General features: G+C 41.4%; 1 pseudogene; it reads right to left on the reverse strand.

The window, feature by feature from the left end:
* Window positions 1-934: 934 nt before the first annotated feature.
* On the reverse strand, window positions 935-6,704 carry LOC140515592 (ubiquitin-ribosomal protein eS31 fusion protein-like; annotated as a pseudogene).
* Between the last annotated feature and the right edge of the window lie 482 nt (window positions 6,705-7,186).

A 7,186-nucleotide genomic window follows, 5' to 3' on the forward strand; every position in this document is an offset into this window, starting at 1 on the left:
TCTGCATAGCCCCACTATTTGTCATAGGAATGTGGCTGAACATTTGGATGAATTAGAGCTACCTGGTGTACAACTTACCCACTACATAGATGATATTATGATACAGGGAAAAATGTAAAAGAAGTGGAGAAGAGTTTGACACTTTTAAATGAGCATATGAAAAGCAAAAGGTGGAACATTCAAAGATTCAAGGACCAGACCAAATTGTAAAAGTTTTGCATATGCAATGGAATCAGGGACTGTGAGAGCTTCTCCTGCAAGCTCAACAAAAGATTCTGGATTTTACTACCCCCACCAGTAAGAAAGAGGCCCAAAAGTTTATAGCATTATTTGGATATTGGCAACATCACATATCACATCTAGGACAAATTCTGAAACCCTCCTACAAAATTACTAGGAAAAATATGAATTTGATTGGGGACTTAAGCAGAGTAAAGCTTTTGAAGAAGCAAAGGCCCTAGATTTATGGCCTATGCAAAGTGACCTGGTGGAATTACAAGTGACTGTACAAGATATATAAAGTGGAGTTTATGGCAGAAACAACAAAGCCAAAATGTACTCTTAGGATTTTGTTCTAGGAAACTCCCTTCATCGTTGTGAGCTGCATATTGGACTTTGGTAGAGAATAAAGAGCTAATTTTTAGCCCTAGGTAATGTTAAGGCCTGGAATCCCAATTATGACCTGTATAATGAGTACCCCAGCTGCTCACAGAGTTGGAAATGCTCAAGAGGCTAGCATAATTAAATGGAAATGGTATATTCAAAATAGATCTAAATCAGGCAAAAGTGGAGTTTCTGCTTCACATGAATCTATGGCAAACATAGATACTGAGGGAAATGATACACTCCCTGTACCCCCTGGAGTGAAGCTTAGGAATGAAGGGTTGAAGCAAAGTAGAGGAAGTCAAGGGTGAAAAGAAGACTAGATATGAGACTTTTTTAAATTGTTGATGTTTTTAATGAACACATTTAGAGTTACTTGTCTCCTGGCTTGATGGTGAGACAACACTTGCCCCAATAAACTAGGTCAAAATGGTGATCCACAGAGACTGCAATACCACATTGATCAGAAGAACAACCTGGTGAAGGTAGCTTATCTTATGAGTATCCTCAACATGAGAGCTCTTCATGACAGCAGGTTTATTGTTCTTTTTCTTGTATTTGTTCTTCTGGGGAGCGATGTTCTTTTTGTTCTCACCACCACGAAGTCTCAGGGCAAGATGAAGGGTGGTCTCCTTTTGAATGTTATAATCAGCCAAAGTACATCCTTCTTCTAGCTGTTTGCCTGCAAACATCAATCTTTGTTGATCAGGAGGAATACCTTCTTTATCCTGAATCTTGGCCTTGATCGATTCAATTGTATCAGACAATTCCACATCAAGGGTGATGGTTTTCCCTATCAGAGTCTTCACAAATATCTGCATCATGATGTTAGGTGTACCTGTGATCTAAAAGAGAGTTCTTTAAAAAAAAAAAACTAATTACATACAGGAACAGAGAGATAGTGAGAAATATTTGATAAATAGATAGTCAACAATCCAGAATTCATTAAAGCACCAACTATGTGCCAAGTACTGGTTAAGTGTTTGGGATACAAAAAATGGTGAAAGACTGTCCCTGCCCTCAAGTACCTTACAATATAATTTCAGAGACAACATACAAAAAACTATGCAGGAACAACATATTTACAAGAAAACTTGATGATAATTAAGAGAGTAAAAAGCACTAACATTTAGGTGGATAAAGGATGGCTCCTTGTAGAAGATGTGGTTTTAACTGGGAACTGAAAGAAGCCAAGAAAGCTGGGATGGAGATGAAGATGGAGAGAGTTCCAGGTATAAGGGACAGCAAATGAAAATGCCTAGAGCTTGGAGATGGAGTGTCTAGTCTAAGGACATCAAGGAGGTTAGTTTTACTGGTCAAAGAGTCCATGGAAAGAAGAGGCGAGAGTAAAGGAGAGAGAGACAGAGAGAGAGAAAGAGAAACACAGAGAGACAGAGAGACACAGAGAGAAAGAGACAGAGATACAGAGAGATAGAAACAGAAAGATTTCAAAATTGCTCACTAAGTGTAAGGAGCTGCAAAATCAAGGGAAATAATGAAAAAAATTAAAAAGGGAGAATGACTTGTTTGGACCTCAAATTCTATTATAAAGAAGCATGTATCACCTATTTGGCTTTATTAAAAAAAATACTGCAGTAGATCAGTAGAACAGACCAGACAAGGGAGAATCATCAAGAATGAATTTTCATATCCCATGTTTGGTAAACCTAAAAACATAAACTATTTAGGAATGAAATCCCTATTTTATAAAACTTCTGGGATAAATATGTCCTTAGCAAAATTTAACAAAAATGTATATCGAGGCATGCTCTCTCTGAGCAAAATAGTATTTATTAATGGTCACATGTGTAGCTGACAACAAATGTGTCTATGACTTGCTTCAGTTTATGCCAAAATGAAGATGCAACTCATTTTTGTACACAGATTAAAAAACAGAACAGAAATAATAGCATTGGTTATTGAACTGACAACATCATGGGGTCAAGGGATCGTGACTGGTCATATTGAAGAAGGTGAGTTGACACACTCCTGGGATGAAGACCACCTCTCTCTGTCTCAGAGGAATGTTTTTGTGAATCTATGGGCCTCAGCTGCATCATCTTTTTTGTGTGTTTCCAAACCCAAGTTTTAATTCAGAAGATCTTCACAATGTCAGTATGCATTTTATTGAAATTATTATAAATAGTATACTTATTATAAATGTTTGGTTATTGGTTTTAAAATGATCCTATCCTTGCCTCCATATTCCTGTAATTGATGCCCCCAAAATAAAACTTGTAATGGTGGGCATGCCCTGAGTGTTTTCTGGTTTTCTAGGACCCCAGCCCATGGACCTTCCTACTGGAACCTATTGAGCCTCTGGGCTTAGAACCCTGGGCCCAGAGTCAGAAAGAGCTGCATTCCAATCTTACCTTAGACACTTAACTAAGTTTGTGACCCTGGGCCACTTTTGAGCTTTGTGGACCTCACTGTCCTCTGCTCTAAAAGGAAGAATGAGAACAGCAGCTAATTCAGCTGGTTGTAGTGAGGACCAAGTGAGCTCATGATGCAAAATGCTTTGGCAGCCTTAAAGCAAATGCTACCCATTAGGTATGTCATTACGCTTGGTTCATCCCTAAAATTCATTGGGCTACAAGGCCACTATTAATTCCAAACCTCCATAGCTGTGACATCCCTCTATTTCAATATCCTGTTGACTGTGACAGTCTCTTCTCCTGGGCACTTAAAATCCTGGATAAAACCTGTTCTCAGGTTTGGCTAAGGTCCCACCTTCTTGGGACTGACTACCATTTGGGTACGTTGGAGTCTATGTATTTTCTTGAAAATTATTTCTTTTCAGCTGTTTATGGTTCTTAGCAAGACTGTGATTTAAAGCACAAAGATCTGTGTGTCCTTTCCAATCTTATCAAAGGAAGCATTTTCTAATAAAATAAATACTCTGAATGGCCTGCCCAGAAAAGAAATAATACTGGACTTACCTGATTTTAAATGGAAGCCTTTAGAATGAAAGATTTTGATCCTTGTAGATGGATGGATGTTCTAGGCCTTTCACCTTTTCTCTTGAATTTCCTCGTTCTTTTCCTAAGGTTTAACATTATCGACTCCAAGTTAATAATTTTTGTGAAATAAAGTCTGCTTCTTACACCCTAATTATATTGAATTGTTGTTTTAAAAATTATTCTATCCCTGCCTATCCATTGGGGTCTCTAAGAGAAAAAATAAATTCGTGAAAATATCAAAATTCCTTGAGTATTTTTTCATTTCTAGAACACTCCTCCTCCCTCTTTCCCTCCCCCCACCCAGCATTTAGCACAGTCATATTACATCCACCCTGAGACACAGACTAGGTTTGGGACCCTGGGCCATCCCTGGAGCTGACAGCCAGATGACTGATATCTGATTAGGATCACGTGACCTAGTATTGGAAAGAACTTTTCCATCCTCTTCTGGCATGGGAGAGATCACTCTTACTTTCTCTGTTGCAGGAGGTCTTCTGCTTCTGATAGCTCACCGTTAGGTGTCTCCCCAACTCTAACATTCCCTTCTCTATGGCAACTCCTAGCCCATTCTCTGTGTGTTCTTAAGTCTCTACAAGCCCCGTCGTTCCACATTCTAAGGCCTATTGTGACAGGCTAGGCTTCGGTGTCTTCTGAGTACCCGTATGTTACTGAAAATGCAGTGGTTTACAAAGAGAAATGGAGGCCCTTTCATATCGCCACCAATTAACCATCTAATTTTTACAATAAATACTGGGAGTAGGGCAGCTGTTCTCTGGGCACCTGGGGCGGAGTTTGCTGCTGGCGCTGGGGGAAGGGGTGCCTGGGGCTTCGGAGGAGACTTAAGGGGATCCTGGGTCTCTTGGGGCACCTGGAGCTGTCACTTGCCTGCGGAGGCGTCTGTTGGTGCTTAATGGGCAGAGGAGGTGGCGGGGAATGGATCAGTTGGGGAGACCGAGGCTGCTGATGTGGCTGTTGGGGCACCTGGAGCGGTGCTTGGGGTTGCCAGGGAAGCTGCTGGGGCTGCGTGTGGAGCTGTTGGGCTTGGCCAACGGGCCACTTGGGGTAGGGGCACCCATGGGGCCAGGGGTGGGGTCCGGGAGGTGCATCGGGGCTGGGAGTCTTGCTCCCTCTTGGGTATCAACGTACCTCCTACTTGGATCGTGTGTACCAGACCGTCACTCGGACACGTGGCTCTTGATGCTCCTGGACCCGTGGAATGTCAGTATGGGCTCCCCTCCTAGGGCAGGGGCAGGTCGGTGGCCAGCTCAGGTAGGTACTCCTCACAGCCCAGCAAGCAGCCTCCGGGGCCCCTCCTTCACTGCGAGTTGCTGCCTGTCCACCTCTCCCCAGCAGTGTGGCGGGGTTCAGCTGGGCACCTGGTACAGACACGCCTTGTGCGCAATAATGCAACAAAGGACCCCAACCAATAGCCCAAGGCCTGCAGGCAGCCTGGGAGACACGTCAGAAAACAATGGACTACGAGTCATGACGTGAAGTTGGACGGACGTTCAGAGGTAGTGACACATAGAAGGACCTGACCCGCTATTGGTCCATGGGTTCAGGGAGAGTCAGACAGGACTGCACAACACAACACAACAGCAATAATGGAAAAACCTGGATCTGGGTTCTGTCATTCCCCCGCTTTCTCCTCCTACGTAGGCCTCAGTTATCCTATCCCTAAAATGGGGGAGAATGTTCAAACTCCAGGACATGTGAACTTTCAAACCGAAGCATAGATTATATAACAGCTTGAAGAGACCAGGCATCATGTGATTCAATAACTCATTATCAATTTTGATCAATGAAACTACACTGACTTGTGTATAGGTGTGTGTGGTGGGGGAGGGGGCAGGGTGAAGTTATCCCCTAAAATCTTTGAAAAGGTATTTTTATATGTATACGTATATACACACACACACTTTTTCCCGCATAAAGGTAGTAAAATGAAGTAGAGAGTAACAAAATTAGCTAAGATGAGAGTTTCTTGCCAGTTATATATTGTGGTACTGCTCAATATTTCATAAGGTTTTATTTTTGGCTCCTGCATATACCTTATGCTAAAATTGTAACCTGAGATTGTATCTCAGGACTATGTTAATGTTAATGTTAACTTGATGTTAATTTATTTTTTATAAATATTCTGTGAATATTGGACTCTTTCCGTCTGCATATCTTGTTTTCGACCCAAAAGCTATTAGAAAGCAGCTGAATATTACCTGTCAACAATTGGTCTTTTTGGTATAAAGCACCTGAGTGACAGAAAGTGTGAGGTTATGTACCTACAACAGTTACTTTGAATGACTCCTCCACTTTAGAAAACTGCTTTTTGTTCATTGCTTTAATGCTAGGGAAATGATTCTGTTAAAATTTCCCCTTGCTATGAAACTAAAACACAATTTCAATGTTTGTCTGCAAAAGGCTGGAGAACATTTCTGGAAACATAACTACTCTGGATTAAAATCTTTTTGTAAAAGCAACAAGTCATTCACATACTTACCTGAGGTTTTAAAAAGTTCAAGTTGTCATGTGCATCATCCACAATGTGTAAATCTGTTGAGATGAGCTACCTTTCAGTCTTCTGGAGGATAAACGTAAATATATTCATTCTGTTCAGCTACAGGAAATGGAGAGGGGGAGGAGATGAGAACATCTCTCAGGGCATAAAGAAATCAACAACCCTTCATGACCAGAACACAATGGTTAATAAAGTGTTTCAAGCACCCTGCTCTCATACATCTCAAAATTGCCTTATGTAATTAATGTCCTGTCTTCACTCAGGAATTCTAGTACCTTCCCAGTTTGAGTTCTCCCTTGAATAGGAGTGTAATAAGAAATTATCTGCAGGACATGCTCAACTCACATTCTTCAGGATTGGTTCTCAGTACATCTCCAGGAGCTCCGGGGTAAGGGTCTCAGCTCATTTTTGGAACAGAACTGGAGCATGGGATCCAGTGGGAACTGTAACTCAGAGGGGGTTTGTGGTTTGTCTGGTTCCTAGGGAATCAATTTTTTTAAGTGATGTCATCATTTCTCAGATGTCATGGTCCTCTTTTTTTTTATTTAAATTTATTTATTTAAGTTTTCAACATTCATTTCCACAAAATTTTGGGTTGCAAAATTTCTCCCCATTTCTCCTCTCCCCACACCCCAAAACACTGAGCATTCTAATTACCCCTATCACCAATCTATCCTCCTTTCTAACATCCCTCCCTTCCCTTATACCCGTCTTCTCTTGTGTCCTGAAGGCAAGATAAATTTCTATACCCCATTACCTGTATTTCTTATTTCCTAGTTGCAAGAACAATACTCAACAGTTGTTCCTGAAACTTTCAGTTCCAGCTTCTCTTCATCCCTCCTTCCCCACCCATTCCATTTGGGAAGGCAAGCAATTCAATATAGGCCATATCTCTGTAGTTTTGCAAATGACTTCCATAATAGTGGTGTTGTGTAAGACTAACTATATTTCCCTCCATCCTATCCTTCCCCCCATTGCTTCTATTCTCTCTTTTGATCCTATCCATCCCCAAGAGTACTCCCTCCTCCCACTGGCTTCCCTTCCATCATCCCCCCCACCCTGCTTATCACCTTTTCCCCCACTATCCTGTATTGTAAGATAGATTTTC

The sequence above is a fragment of the Notamacropus eugenii genome, chromosome X (assembly GCF_028372415.1).
Source record: "Notamacropus eugenii isolate mMacEug1 chromosome X, mMacEug1.pri_v2, whole genome shotgun sequence".
In the NCBI taxonomy this organism is placed as follows: Eukaryota; Metazoa; Chordata; class Mammalia; order Diprotodontia; family Macropodidae; genus Notamacropus; species Notamacropus eugenii.